At 36.1% G+C, this 15,683-nt stretch overlaps 1 pseudogene; it reads left to right on the top strand.

Annotated features, from left to right (window-relative positions):
- Positions 1–11,883: 11,883 nt before the first annotated feature.
- LOC144578274 (keratin, type I cytoskeletal 18-like) lies at positions 11,884–15,339 on the top strand (annotated as a pseudogene).
- The last annotated feature ends 344 nt before the right edge of the window (positions 15,340–15,683 follow it).

Genomic DNA, 15,683 nt, shown 5'->3' with positions numbered 1-15,683 from the left:
CAGAATGATTTTATTCAGGTATATATGAATGCAAACAGTATTTTTTAAAAAGAAAATTAAAATCTTCATTTCAAAAATTAAACAATATCTGAACATTGTATTTGTAATGAGATTAAAAGATTCCATAGTTTTTCAATATATTCATCAGATCAAGCTATAACACCAAGGGGTACAGGCTTATTTTGAAGTATATAAGCATAAGTAGGTACATGTATATTAAGCAGTCAAAGATGCAAAGTCAGAGCACTGGCTCTCAATCCCTTTGTCTAGCCACAATCATTGACGTCATTTACTGTTACAATACATAGACATTATTGAGGCAATGGGTATGATGTGATTAGAATCACTCCCTTGAAAATATTGTTTCAGTATTTCCTTTGAAGATTTTTTTGTTAATCATGGAATATTTTGTGAGTACTTAATCTACTGAAGTAATAGAATAAAAATTATATTTGTGTCATAGTATTAATCACAAACCAAGTAATTCCACTTTTTCTTCCTCTTACAATCATGTCTCTTTAACACATTCAGTAAATATACATATTCTAAGAATGGTGATGGCCTGCTGTCTAAAGAAAGTCTCATCAGATAAAGATAAATTAATACATTTTAAAGGCACTTATCATTACAATGATGAAAAGTACCAAATACATAAATCATTAAAATATGTATATGTAAATACATATATCATCATATTTATATACAAATACAAATACATAAATCATTGGAATGTATAATTTTTAATATTTTTATAACTGGAGGCATTAATTTTATGGTTATGTAATAGTAGTTTAAACTCTATCTGTCTGTATAAATTATACTCCTGGAGAGCCATTACTGATTATATGAGCCATTACTGATTATCTTTCTCTATCAATAAGTTTCTAAAGCTATCATTTCTAATTGTATTGCAAAATACAATTACTGCATGTACACTTTGACAAGCAGTAAACAGTGTAAGCAAACCTATGGAAAATCAATTTGATCAGAGCATTTCTATGACCTTTCTTTCAATAAAGAAAATATCTAAAACTTTTAGATGTAACTTCAAATATTTCACTTAAAAATACACCAACAAACACTGCTGTTCCTTTTTAGTATTTTAATTTTTTGAAAGAAAACATTCGATATCCTTAATTAATGCAATTTCTACTTTTGATTAACTATTTACCATTGTAAAATTCAATTGTCCAAAATTTAAGATGGCTTTAGAAATAACAATAGCTGCTGATATACTTTTTTGAGGGCAAATGGAATGTACACATGAATTAATTCAAGATATTAATAAATGTCACAACAATGAGGAATAAGTTGTCCTCATTTTTATTTTGAATAAAGCACATTGTGTTTTGAGTTTTTTTCTAAGTAAGTATTCTATTTCATGCTCATTCACATTCATCATTCACTTCATATATTTATCCATCTTTCTTTCCTTCCATTCCTTCACATACTCATTAACTAAACAACTGTTTAGTGAATGATTATAATATAGAAGGTGCTATGCTATACAGTTGCGAGTTTGGAATAAAATCTGCAACAGATTTTTGCCCTTAGAGAGTTTCCTGTGTATAGCTGGAAAGAGCAATATAAAATAAACCAAGAAATAAATGTAATTGCAAACTTGGACAAGTACTAAGAGAAAAGTGTAGATACACTTGATTATTTATGGTTTCTTATTAAAGAAAATAATGTGTACATTATCACATATTCTATCAACATGAGAAAAGAATAATAGAGGAGATATTGTATTAAAAAATTGCCTATGGGAAAAGGAGAATGTCTAATCTGAGAATTTCTACTTTTCCCAAACAGTGTGAAGAAAGATTATCAAATGGAAATGTGGCTTTTAGAGAAGTGAAATAGAACATATAAAAGACGAGAAATAGGTGTTGCAGGTTATGGAAAGTATGTTTACTAGAGAAACATACTAACACTACTGAATGTTAGTAGAATCCTCATTTGGTAGTCATGATCATGAACATAAAAAAACCCACCGTATAATTTTATCCAGCAGTGTTTGACCACGTGGTTATGGAAAGTTCAAAGGAGGATTGCTGGAACTGCTAAGTAATGCAACAAAAAGGAGAGATACAAAATAGATCAGAGGAGTTACAAGTCATTGACTGTAAATATAACTATAAAATAAAATTGCAAAGAGGTATAAAGATACAGCTGGTTGCATACATAAACCATGAAAAATGGTTCAACAAGAAATGGTGAGGTCAAATAATTGAAAATCATAAAAATATTAAAGTTTCCATGAGGGACTTTAAAAAAAAAGCAAACTCAGAAAATAAGAATTTGTAGTTAAGTATGGCATTATTTGTATGACCGACTTATTTTTTGTTAAGTCAAGAACTTGATTTTGATGCTCAAAAATCTGTGCAGAGGCATGTAAAATAATACCTAATTGATTATTAAAAGATGAAAATGAAACCTGTAGTCTTAAATGGGTCATCTAAGTTATGTGTGAAAATTCTTGAAAACTATCACAGAAATTGAGATAGATAAGTTATCTGTGAACTGGATGTTAGAGTCTTTTGTGAGAAAGGAAGAGTGACTAGGAGGTTGAAACAGGGAGTCATAATTGAATAGGAGATGGTTAAAGCCTGACAGCAAAGTCTAATTTATAATTACTTTTCCAAGATGTAGGGAGAGTAATGATTTAGGATCAGCCCTACAAAATGAAGAGGAAACTGACTATGGAGAAACAATCAGCTTCCAAATAATCTGTAAGAGAAGTGATATCCCCAGGGAGCACCAGTTTTCAGGAAGTTTTACTAAATGTTCTAAGAAGAGGTTGAGGATGCTAGGAATTTTGCTGATCCAGAGTGATAGAGGACAGTTCATGAGACACTGCTCGCGCACCACTACAAATGCTCTTAGATTCACCTATTGCTCTTGAAACATAAATTGAATTTCCATGCAGACTTTGACTAACTTCACCAGGTGCAAACTGGGAGTGACTCATTTTGGGCCTGTAAAACATATCTTTCTTCCTAAACAATAGTTTCTCTGACTCCTTGACACAGAAAATGTCATGAAAGCTCACTTTTCGTTCATGCATATGCAACCTGGAAGTGCTGTGGAGTTAATACCCATGAGGCCATCTTTGATCAGTGGGCAGTGAGACCCAGTGGATGGATAACTTTGAAACACATATCACAGCACCCTTTAGAAAATCCTATGGAGCCAACACAAGTCACCCTTAGTGATGCCCAATTTGCTAACTGTGATAGACTGAGTATTTGTTCCCCTCTAAAACTCTTACGTTGAGACCTAATCCCCAATGTGAAAATATGTGGAAGTAGGGCCTCTGGAAGGTGAGTAGGTTATGAGGGTAGAGCCCTCTTGAACGGGATTAGTGCACTTATAAAAGAGGCATCAGAGAACTCCCTTACCATCTGTCTCCATGTGAAGACACAGCAACAAGAGTAGAAGCTAGGTTTTGCCAGATGCTGAATCTGCCAGTGTCTTGACTTTGGACTTCCCAGTCTTCAGAACTATAAGAAATAAATACTTGTTGCTTAAACTACCCAGTCTATGGGGGTTTTTCTCATAGTAGCCTGAATGCCTAATACACTTACCGCTTAGTCCCTTTCTCTTATTCTTTCATGCTAATGTTCTTCATTCTTATACCTCGTGATCACTTGTCTATTGAACTATCTGTACACAAGCTTTTAATGTAATACTACATTGGGAGAAACCCAGAATAAAACAGAGTTTGGGAGATAATAGAGAAATTCTTTGGCTTACACAGTGGTAGGGACAGAGATGTATGTTACAAAAGAGTTAGTCCTTATTATTTCTAATAATAAGTGAGATAACAAGATATCCCTGGGTTCTAGAAGTTTCAGAGAAATGCTTATTATTGGAGAAGTTTAGGCAGTCAGACACAATTGCCATGGAGGACTTAAGGAATTATCTGTCTGGGGTGATAGGTTAGCTGACATTTCCCAATTCCCTCTACCACATTGACTATAAATAAGCTTTTGATTCATAGGCTCCCTCTTATAGGAGAGAGATAAATTTAAGGCAATTAATCTTTTTTAAAAGTTACTATAGCACTGAAAATAAAATATAGAGGAAATTTTCTAAGATGACATCGTCATGAGTTGAACTGTGTCCTCCCAAAATTTATGCATTTAAGTCCTAACTGTCATTACCTCAGAATGTGACCTTATTTGAAGACAGGGCCTTTACAGAGGTAATCAAGTTAAAATTAAATTAGGTTGAGCCCTAATCAAGTATGACTGGAGCCTTTATCAAAGGGGAAGTTTGCAGACATATAGGCAGGGGGAACATTATGTGAAGATGAAGATGAAGAAGATAGTGGGCAATGCTTCTACATGCCAAGGAATGACAAAGATTGACAGCAAGCTACTAGAAGCTAGGAAACAGGCATGAAACAAATTCTTCCTCACAGACCTCAGAAGACACCAACCTTACCAAGACCTTAATCTTGAACTTCCAGACTCCAGAACTATAATGCAACAAATTTTCATTATTTTAGACACTCAGGTGATGATACTTTGTTATGGCAACCCTAGCAGACTAATAAGACTTGGACAAAATTCCAATAAATCAAATCAAGAAAAATAGTAATGCAATCAGAAATTAGAAAAGTTAAACAAATCAGTTCTAAAAACAAATAAAATAACAAATATAAAGAGAAAGAAGCAAATAAATTGTGGAATCAAAATGAAATAGATTGAAAAATAAATTAGAAGATTTTACTAAAGTTCTAAAACAATCTTTATTGGTCAAACACCATGAAATCAGTTGAAAAATCACAGTAGATGCCTTTAATCTTAAAAACCGAAGTTTATTAGATATAGTCAATAGCAACATCTCTTTCTCTCTTGTTAAGTGAATATTTATTCCAAAAACAGTATTTCCAGTTTCCTTTCTTATTGGGGTGACTGTGTTACAGTTCTGCCAAAGGGTACTACTCTATGAGGGTTTCTGAGAGGACTCAGCTCTTAGCTCTTGGCTAACCATCCTTCATTTCCTCATCGCATTTTGCTGGGTAAATAAAAGTAAGAGTTTATGATGTAGCTACCATATTGTAAATATGAGTGAACAGTTGTAAGAAGTAACTAGAGCATGCTAAGAAAGGTGCAACTGAAGAATATAAAGAGCCTAAGTCCCTGGCATTACTTTTGAACACCCAAACCAAAACCAGCAATAAATTATGTAAGACTTATCAACTGAGAAAAATAAACGATTTGTGTAACCATTGCTTGTTACAGTTTCTGGATATCTTTTTTCCTTTAATTTTGGGCACCAACTATAATTCCTGACACAGTAAGAATAGTTAGCATGTTAGGTAATATTGATTTCCTCAGTAAAACAGCGAGTTAAAAAATGACTAATTCTGTAGATGCCTAAAAGATTATAAAATCCAACATTAATTCATGACATTAAAGTTTCAGGCAACAAAAACATAATATAACCAAAAAAATTTTATTTCACTACTAAGGAAAACCATGCTTAAGTATTCACTGACTGGCCCTACCATCCCTCTTATTATGAAGCTCTGATACCAAGGAGCAATCCTCTCTTTCATCCTCCATTCCTCTTGTCCCATCAATTTCTAAAGTTTTTTATTTTTATGGATATATAATAGTTGTACATATTTATGGGGTATATGTGACATTTTGATACAAGCATATAGTGTGGAATGATCAAATCTGGGTAATAGCGATATCAATCACATCAAACATTTATTATTTCTTTGATAATATTTCAAATCTGCAGTTCCAATTATTTTGAATTATACAATAAATTATTTTTAACCATAGTTGCTCTATTGTGCTACTGAATACTATATCTTAGTCCTTCTATGTAACTATATTTTTGTTCCAGTTATCCAATCTCTCTTTATCCCTCCTTCCCCGCCCTTCTCAGCCCCGATAACTGCCCCTCTATTTACTACCTCCGTAAGATCAATATTGTTAACTCCCACATACAAGTGAGAATGTGACTTCTTTTTTTCTGTGCCTGTTTTCTTCACTTAATGTGTTCCAGTTCCATCTATGTTGCTGCAAAAGACAGGATTTCTTTTTTTTTTTTGGATGGAGTTTTTGCTCTTGTTGCCCAGGCTGGAATACAATGGTGCCATCTCGGCTCACCACAGCCTCCGCCTGCCAGGTTGAAGCCATTCTCCTGCCTCAGTCTCCCAAGTAGCTGGGATTACAGGCATGCACCACGCCCAGCTAATTTTGTATTTCTAGTAGAGATGGAGTTTCTCCATGTTAGTCGGGCTAATCTCGAACTCCCAACCTCAGGTGATCCACCCACCTCAGCCTTCCAAAGTGCTGAGATTACAGGTGTGAGCCACCACACCAAGTGATTTCATCCTTTTTATAGCTGAATAATATTTCGTTGTGTATACAAACCACATTTTCTTTATTCATTCATCACTGATGGACACATCCTTGATTCCATACCTTGGCTATTGTGAATACTGCTGCAATAAAGACGAGAGTGCAGATATCTCTTCAGTATGTTGATATCCTTTTACTGAATAAACAGCCAGTGGTAAGATTGCTGCATCATATAGTAGTTCTATTTTTAGTCTTTTGAGTCAACATTATCTTTAATGTTTCTTGAGCCCATTTAGTACTTTCCAGGTTCACTGTAACAATCCTTGTTCTAACGACTGCCTTCTTATAGTTGCCTCCCTCCTTCTCCATTCCCTAGATGGTTATTTTCACACTGCAATTCTGTTCACATGACACGTCACCCTGCATAGTGCCATACTTTCTCCACAAACACAGCCTTCCCCATCATCTTCCCTCAGCCTAAAACATTCCCCCCATTCACTACACTTACTTTCTAAGTGTAGTGAATGAAGCCCACCTTCATCTAATTAATTGCAGTGATTCTTTATAATTTTTTTGTTTTTGTATAATTTGTAGGGATCAAATCAGTGTACTTGAGATGTCCATCACCTTAAATGCTGGTCTTTTCTTTATGCTAGAACCATTCAAATTCTTCTTACCTAGCTATTTTGAAATGTATAATGGATTACTGTACACTATAGTTATCCCACTAATCTATCTAACAGGTTTGATTTCTTTTACCAATGTGTATATTTGTACCCATGAATCAACTTCTTTAATCACTAGCTGGCTCCTGCTATGTGTCTAGTGTTGTTCCAGGACTAGAGAAAAAGCTGTAAAGACAGGGGATAGAACAAACAAACAAGAATTCCTTCCCTAAAGCAGTTTACCTTCTAATGTGAGGAGACAGTAAACAAATTAATGTGTAAAATATAAAGCATGTTAGATGGTGATAATTACTATGGAAAAACTAAGGCAGAGAAGGCCGGGCGCAGTGGCTCAAGCCTGTAATCCCAGCACTTTGGGAGGCCGAGGCGGGTGGATCACGAGGTCAAGAGATCGAGACCATCCTGGTCAACATGGTGAAACCCGGTCTCTACTAAAAATACAAAAAATTAGATGGGCATGTTGGCACGTGCCTGTAATCTCAGCTACTCTGGAGGCTGAGGCAGGAGAATTGCCTGAACCCAGGAGGCGGAGGTTGCGGTGAGCCTAGATCGCGCCATTGCACTCCAGCCTGGGTAACAAGAGCAAAACCCCGTCTCAAAAAAAAAAAAAAAAAAAAAAAAAAAACTAAGAGAATCGGAATTGGGGTTGCTGGAGAGGAGAAACAGGATAGAGGATGCGTTTGGAATTGCAGTTTTCATAGGTGGTTTGGAAAAGTCTCACTGAGAAGGTGGCACATATGCAATGGAGGGAGAGAGGGAGCCATGTGAAAGTGTGAATGTGAGGAGTAAGAGTGTGATGGACAAATACCAAAGAACAGCAACTGGTAGGACGCAGTATGGCTACAGCAGAGAGAAGGAGGGAATGTGGGTCAGGAATAAAGTCAGAGGAGTAAGACAGAGATGTGTTCTCGCAGACACTGTGTACTTCTCTGCTTTGCTTTAAGCGACATAAGATAGAAATCAAGAATTTTAGCAAAGGAGGAACTTAATTCCCTTATGTCAAATGTAAAACCTTATATGTATATATTTTTTAATCTCCCTATGGGAAATATTCCAGGGAACGCAGTAGATGCTAGGTGATTAATTAGGGGGAAGAAATAAAGCTGGCTTGAACTAAGATGAATGTTGAAGGTTGTAAGTGGTAAATTCTGGAGCTAGAGCCCACAGCATTTGCTAACAGATTGGATATGCCCTGTGAAAGGAAGAGATGTATCAAGGATTCTTTTAGTGACCTTTCTCCTTTCATTGTATTATTAAATTGACATTAGAAAAATGCACATATTCAGTAGAATTATTTTTATAATGAACACACCTTTTGGCTATGACATTCTGACTTTCTGGAAGGGTAAGTAAGAATGCGCTTTCAGAAATACACAAATGAGGACACAAGTGTGCCCTTAACCGTGGAATCAAAGTTTAAATGTTAAATGATGGTGGTTGAACCACTTTAAGGCATTAAGTAGAGTGATTTTTCCTCCATACTTTACTTAGACAAAGTATCACAAATAACTGATACATTGGATAATACGTTGTTCAACAGAATTTTATTTATTGGAATTCAATGACCAGTTATTGAATCACAGTTTATTACTTAACTTAAAAAGAGCTTCCAAAATACACCATGTAGAATGCAGTAGCAATTCATATTATGCTACAGGGTTACTCAGTTTCACCTCTGTTGGTGTTTGGAACCAAATAATTATTTGCTGTGGGGCTCCCCTTCCCACTATAGAAAGTTTAGCAGCATCACTGGCCTCTGTGTACTGGATAACAATAAACCCCACTGTCATTTCTGGCAACAAAATGCTCCTCATCTTTAGAAACTGTTGTTAAAGTTGTAACAAATTAAACTTTTATTAATAAGATAAAGCAGTAGCTAATGTTTGTAGAAAACAGGCTAGTGGACGTTCTATTAGGTGTGTTAAAGGCATTATCTCATTTATTAACCATAGTCATGGTATAATCTAATTTATTAACCATAGCCAAAAATGAGAGGTCACTATCCTATCAGTTTACAGAGGAAAAAACTGCAATTTGGAAATTGAGTAACTTTCCCAAAGTCTCAAAATAAAGCAATAGAGGAAACAGGACAATTCTGGAACTCTGGGCTCCTTCTTAGATTTCCTCATGTAACAGGATCCTGATCCTAGATTTATAAATCTGTCTCCATGATCTTAAAATATGCAGTGAATTTAATTAAAAGATAATTTAATTACTTAACATTGTTCATTAGAAAAAATGATTTGGTTTAATAAACATTTTTAGTTTTCACCTTTAAAATATTTTAATTCATATATGTACAAACTAAACCAATTTGGAAAATGTGTTGCTATCAATACAATTGCATCATTGTTAATATTTTTGAGTGTTTACATTTAACCAAAAAATTACATAAAAGCTTTGTACACAGCTTTCTTTTTTCTTTCTTTCTCTTTCTTTCTATTTTGGAGTGGGAACATTTTTAATGTATTTAAGCTGGATTTCATTAAAATATGTTTTCTCAGCTGTGTGAAGGGCCATGAAGGAATGGGAGAAGGAGTAAAATGTGACAAAACTATGACAAAATGAGTTAGAAAAACATTTCATGAACAAAGAGAACTAATTAACTCAAACATATGGTTCATCTCACTCTGCTAAGAGCTAATTGCGTTTTATGCACTCCAACTGTTAAAAGTACTGTGGCATGGCTATTCACGTGAACTTAAACAGAAAAACAGAAAGAACTGAAATTTAAAATGCATACTGTTTTTTACCTAATAAAATCCTATCCTTCTAGCTAACAAAGTGTTCCAGTATATTAAATTTTCTGGTTAATTTGAAACACCTATTTGAAAATCTTTCTAAGCTATGTTAATCTTTATTTTATCTTAATTAAAGTACTATGGCAAATACACTAAATATGAGTGACGTTCTTTCAGTGTTTTGAAATATCAGCAGTTAACAAGTTGTTGCTGCTTAATTCTGTTAAGTTTTATGCTAAGTGTTTAGAAAAAAATATACTAAATCTTTTGTTTTCTCCAGGAATCTCTGTAAGTGTATTATTTCGTATATTTTTTAAAATTTTTGTGAACCACTATCTCAAGTGTATATTTTAGAATATAAGAGGGGATAGTTGAGTTTTTATTGAGATCTACACATTCATACAATCTCTACTTAACACAAAATATTTAAAATTGAAAATAATTTTTTCAAGGCAAACTTTAAGTAAGAAGTGGAAACATTTTTAAAATGAAAATCTTTTAAATTAGAAATTAAAATTTTTTAAAAATATTTTATTTTTTCCCAAAGTAAATAATTTGTTTTATAATGGTATTAACTAGAGGACACATTGTTGAAAGTTCTAAGTATATGTGTCTCCAGCTATCATCCTAAGTTCTAGTAGCGAATAAAGGAAATCTACTTTTTATTCTCTTAAGGGTGAATTTTTGCCTTACATGTCTGCCAGAGGCTCCTTACTCCATGATCGTCTCAAATCGTTAGTTATACCTTATTGCATGATCAGTGGTTTCAGACTTGAGTGTATGTCAGAATCTCCCAAAGTTTCTGATTTAGCAGGTCTCAGGTGGGACTGGCGAGCCAGCATTTCTAACAGGTGGCAGGTGATATTGATGTTGCTCGTCCAGTATATACACTTTTAGAGGCTCTGTACTTGAGGGAATTTTCTCTAGAGTACAAACTGTGATCAGCAGCATATTCTCAGAGCTCTCAGTACTAACCATGTAAATGTGGTATAGACATTTCAGCATTTAATTATACTTTTAAAAATTATTCTCAAATCTTATTAAATATCAAAATTCAGTAAAGATAAAAATGTATTTTAATTGCCCAGAGTTTCAGGTCCTCTGCCCCTTATGCCATTTAGATAGTAAGCAGGTATGATAGAAACATAAGAAATGTACAAAGGAGTTTTGATTTCACCAGGACTTCATTGATATATATTGTTATTAGGATGATTTTTTATGTCACATTTTTATATTCTGAAAACAAATGAATAAATAAAACATTAATTCAAGAAAATCATTTTGGGACAAAAAGCTGAAAACATCAAATCCAATCCTATTTCTACCAATAGTTGTATGACTGAGCAACATGAAAGTATCATCAGTCTGTACCAACGTGGGTGTGTGTTTTTTAAAGTTATTATCGTACAGTTTAAAACCTACTCCTGAAATTAGAAGTCATTTAATCCAATAGGTCTAATCTTAGGGGTAGGTTTTAAGTTGTACAATAATAACTTAAAAATAAAATACCCACATTATTTTTTTACCTACCAATGATACTGCATGTTATGCTGGACCATACAATGGTTTGTGCACAAAGAAGAGTAAAGATTTCAAGCCCTATTTTTTAACAAAGGGCTCCTTTATACGCCATCCCAAAACAAAATAGCATGAGAAAAAAACCAGGATGCCATATCTTTGCAGAAGAACTTGTGCATCCCTGCATGCCTATATTTCTTATGTATCCTGCTATGTGCCTAGAGAATGATAACTAGTGTTTCATTGTGTGTTTTCAATGTACTTGTATCCAAGTATCAAATCTCTCAACTATATATGTACTATCTATAACATTATAAAAATATTAAATATCATTACAGAGTAATCTATAATTTAAATAAACATATTAAGCTGAGGACAAGAAGAAAGGTTTTATTCACAGATTTTAATATAAGCCACAATGTGTCTTTTCTTCTGTAGAATTAATGAATATACACCACTTTTTATTATCCATTTGTTTTATTGATTTAACAAGTAGGGATTTCCAAATCGGACTTTGAAAAGTTATTTCTTTTCTCTTCTTTAAGAAAAGAGTTGCATTTCAGTACTTTTTATTTCCCTTAATAATGTTAATGCTCGTGGCATTTAATAAATCTTATAAATTAGTATAAAAAGGTATTATGCACACGTGTATTTTTATGAGTTTAACCTGCCTGTTGTATGTGCTGGGAGAATATATTGGTATCACAGTTCTTTTAGAACACTTCAGAATAATTTTTATTTACTTTAACACAGTAGTAGTAAGCTGGAGCTAAAGTCTGTTTTAGCATTTAAACTTTATATTGGGGTTTATAATCTCTCCGTAGACCATAAATCCATTTTTCTTTGATCAACAGAAACGTTAAAAAACAAAACAAAAACAAAAAAAACAGCAGCAGCATACATAAAAGGAAATAAACCTACAAAAACCCCCGCCTGTCATTGTCGCAATCCTATTTTGTCCCCTCAGCACATTTGCTACATTTTCTTTTCATGTAATGAAGAGGAACCAATGTGTTAATTACAAAACCATCAGGAATATGTAAACATGCTTTTCGCTACTTCTCCACTCCTTTGATCCAATTCAAAATGGTAGCTCTTAAAAGAGCCCAAGTCCTGTCCTCTCCTCCCCGGACGGCATGAGCTTCACCACTCACTCCACCTTCTACACCAACTGCTGGTCCCTGGGCTCTGTGCAGGCTCCCACGTATGGCACCCGGCTGTCTGCAGTGTGGCCAGCATCTATGCAGGCGCAGGGGGCTCTGGTTCCCCAATCTCCGTGTTCTACTCCACCAGCTTCCAGTGCAACAGCTTCCAGTGAGGAGGCCTGACCACAGGATGGCCGAGGGTCTGGCAGCAATGGGAGGCATCCAGAACGAGGAGACTGACCACCCAAAGCCTGAACGACTGCCTGGCCTCCTACCTGAGAAGGAATCTGTGGACTAAAACCAGAACCTGAAGAGCAAAATCTGGGACCACCTGGAATAGAAGGGACCCCAGGTCAGAGACTGGAGTCATTACTTCAAGTCTAGCGAGGACCTGAAGGCTCAGATCTTTACAAATACTCTGGGCAATGCATGCATCGTTCTGCAGATTAACAATTCCTGTCTTCCTCCTGATGACTTTAGAATGAAATATTAGACAGAGCTGGCCATGCACCAGTCTGGGGAGAGCAACATCCATGGGCTCCGCCAAAAGGTCACTGACGACACCAGTATCACTCAGCTGCAGCTGGAGACAGAGATCAAGGCTCTCAAGGAGAAGCTGGTCTTCATGAAGAAGAACCACGAAGAGGAAGTAAAAGGCCTACAAGCCCAGATTGCCAGCTCTGGGTTGACTATGGAGGTAGATGCCCCCAAATTTCAGGACCTCACCGAAATCATGGCAGACATCCGGGCCCAATGTGACAAGGTGGCTCAGTATAACTCAGACGAGCTGAACAAGTACTAGTCTCAGCAGATTACAAGCTGGACAAGTACTGGTCTCAGCAGATTAAGGAGAGCACCACAGTGGTCACCACACAGTCCACCAAGGTTTGAGCTGCTGAGATGGTGCTCACGGAGCTGAGACATACAGTCCACTCTTGTATATCGACTGGGACTCCATGAGAAATCTGAAGGCCAGCTTGGAGAACAGCCTGAGGGAGGTGGAGGCCCGCTGTGCCCTGCAGATGGAGCGGCTCAACAGGATCCTGCTGCACCTGGAGTCAGAGTGGACACAGACCCGGGCAGAGGGACAGCACCAGGCCCAGGAGTAGGAGGCCCTGCTGAACATCAACGTTAAGCTGGAGACTGAGATCGCCACCTACCGCCGCCTGCTGACAATGGGCAAGGACTTCAGTCTTCGTGATGCCCTGGACAGCAGCTACTCCATGCAAACCATCCAAAAGACCTCCACCCACCAGATAGTGTATGGCAAAGTGGTGTTGGAGACCAATGACACCAAAGTTCTGAGACATTAAGCCAGCAGAAGCAGGGGATCCTTTGAGGAGCAGGAGGCCAATGAAAAGTTCAGAGGTTAAAAAGAAAAAAAAAGGTAACTCTTGATCTTTTTGGTGTCTCAAAGGCACAGCTAAGTATTCAGCAGGTAAACGTAAGTGCAAATGGGCTTACAGAATAGATTTGCACATGAACAGTGCCCTTTATTACTTGTATACATGTAAGAAAGTTTCTTAATTTCTCTCTCTGTTTTTTCATGTGTAAATTGTAAATATTTTCTAAAGTACAGCTGACACTCGAATAATGTGGGGGATGAGGTGCCTGCACACGCAGTTGAAAATTCATGTATACCTTTTCTTTTTTTTGCGATGGAGTCTGGCTCTGTTGCCCAGATGAGTGCAGTGGCACAATCTTGGCTCACTGTAACCTCCGTCTGCCGGGTTCAAGCAATTTTCCTGCCTCAGCCTCTCGAGTAGCTGCGATTACAGGCATGGGCCACCATGCCCCTCTAATTTTTGCTTTTAGTAGAGATACGGTTTCACCTTTTGGCCAGGCTGGTCTCGAACTCCTAACCTCAGATGATCCACCCACCTCAGCCTCCCAAAGTGTTGGGATTACAGGCATGAGCCACTTCACTGGGCCCCATGTGTAACTTTTGACATCTGCAAAACTTAACTACCAATAGCCTACTGCTGACAAGGAGCCTTACTGAAAACATCAAGAGTCAACTAACACATATTTTGTATGTTACGTGTATTATATACTCTATCCTTACAATAAAATAAGCTAGAGAAAAGAAAATGTCTTTAAGAAAATCATAAGAAAAAAAACACATTTACAGTACTGTACTGTATTTGTTGATACCACAATTTTGTGTTTGTTAGAAGATGAATCATCTGTCTGAAAATGCAGGCAACAGCAGCTGCAGATTTCAATCTACAGTACATATCAAGTAACTCAGCTTTTCCTTGTAATGGCATGACTTTTCTCTCCTTCCTGGGAGCACACCCAGCATCACTTGTGGCACTTCGTATGGGTCCCATGGTGTTATTCAGAGTTTACACTAACACACTAAACGTGATGATAAATACACGAGAACCATGAGAGATGACTTTAACTGCATTGTGCAATTTCCTGGTGAGAGGAGCTGCCCACACAGAGATGATTAGTGTCACACAGCATTTGAGCAGATACTCACAACACTTAAAATCACAGGTGGTGACAATAAAATTATGACAGTAGTACAGTATGTAAGACTGTTAATGTTACACACTTACGGTTGAATATTGCATCTTTACATTTGTCTGGAGTTCTTTCAACTGCGAATGTTATCATGTAGGGTCTCTAAGTGCATACCTAAATTTTGATAAATTTTAACTTTTTGTAATAGATTTGTATATATTTTCTGGCAGTCAGTGACAAAATAGACTAGTCTTAGGTTGATGCAAAAGTAATTGTACCAGCTTAATACTTACATATATCTTACCCACTTTTTGACATATCTAGCATTTTTCTTAATGTTTTTTGATGTTTCTAGACTGCATAGTTTACCTTCAAGGTTTTTCAAATTGTCATCAATCTCTAAACATTTTTCCAACATATTTATTGAATAAAAATTATTATCAGTGGATGCATGCAGTTCAAACTTAACAGGTACAGTTCATCTGTACCTGTTAAGACAAGTTTTAAGCATAACTTCTCAACTCTGCTTCTCTAATGAGGCCGCATCTGCCACTGCATTACTGTGTTCCACACAGTACTCGTGTACAAAGCGCTCCCACTGCTGTTATCAAACTGTATTGTAAAGATGTATTTCCTACCCACTTGGCTCTAAAAACAACAAAAACTTTAAGAGTAGGATCAGTGTTTAGTTCTTTGTAACTCTACCACCCAGCTCCCAGCACTTAGAACATGCTGAGGCAGGAAGACACTAAATATTTATTTAATGAGTAAAACCATTTTTCATGATAAAAT

Source organism: Callithrix jacchus, chromosome 11 (assembly GCF_049354715.1).
Source record: "Callithrix jacchus isolate 240 chromosome 11, calJac240_pri, whole genome shotgun sequence".
NCBI lineage: Eukaryota > Metazoa > Chordata > Mammalia > Primates > Cebidae > Callithrix > Callithrix jacchus.
The sequence above is the reverse complement of the archived record's forward strand: the minus strand, read 5'-3'. Positions and strand labels throughout refer to the sequence as shown.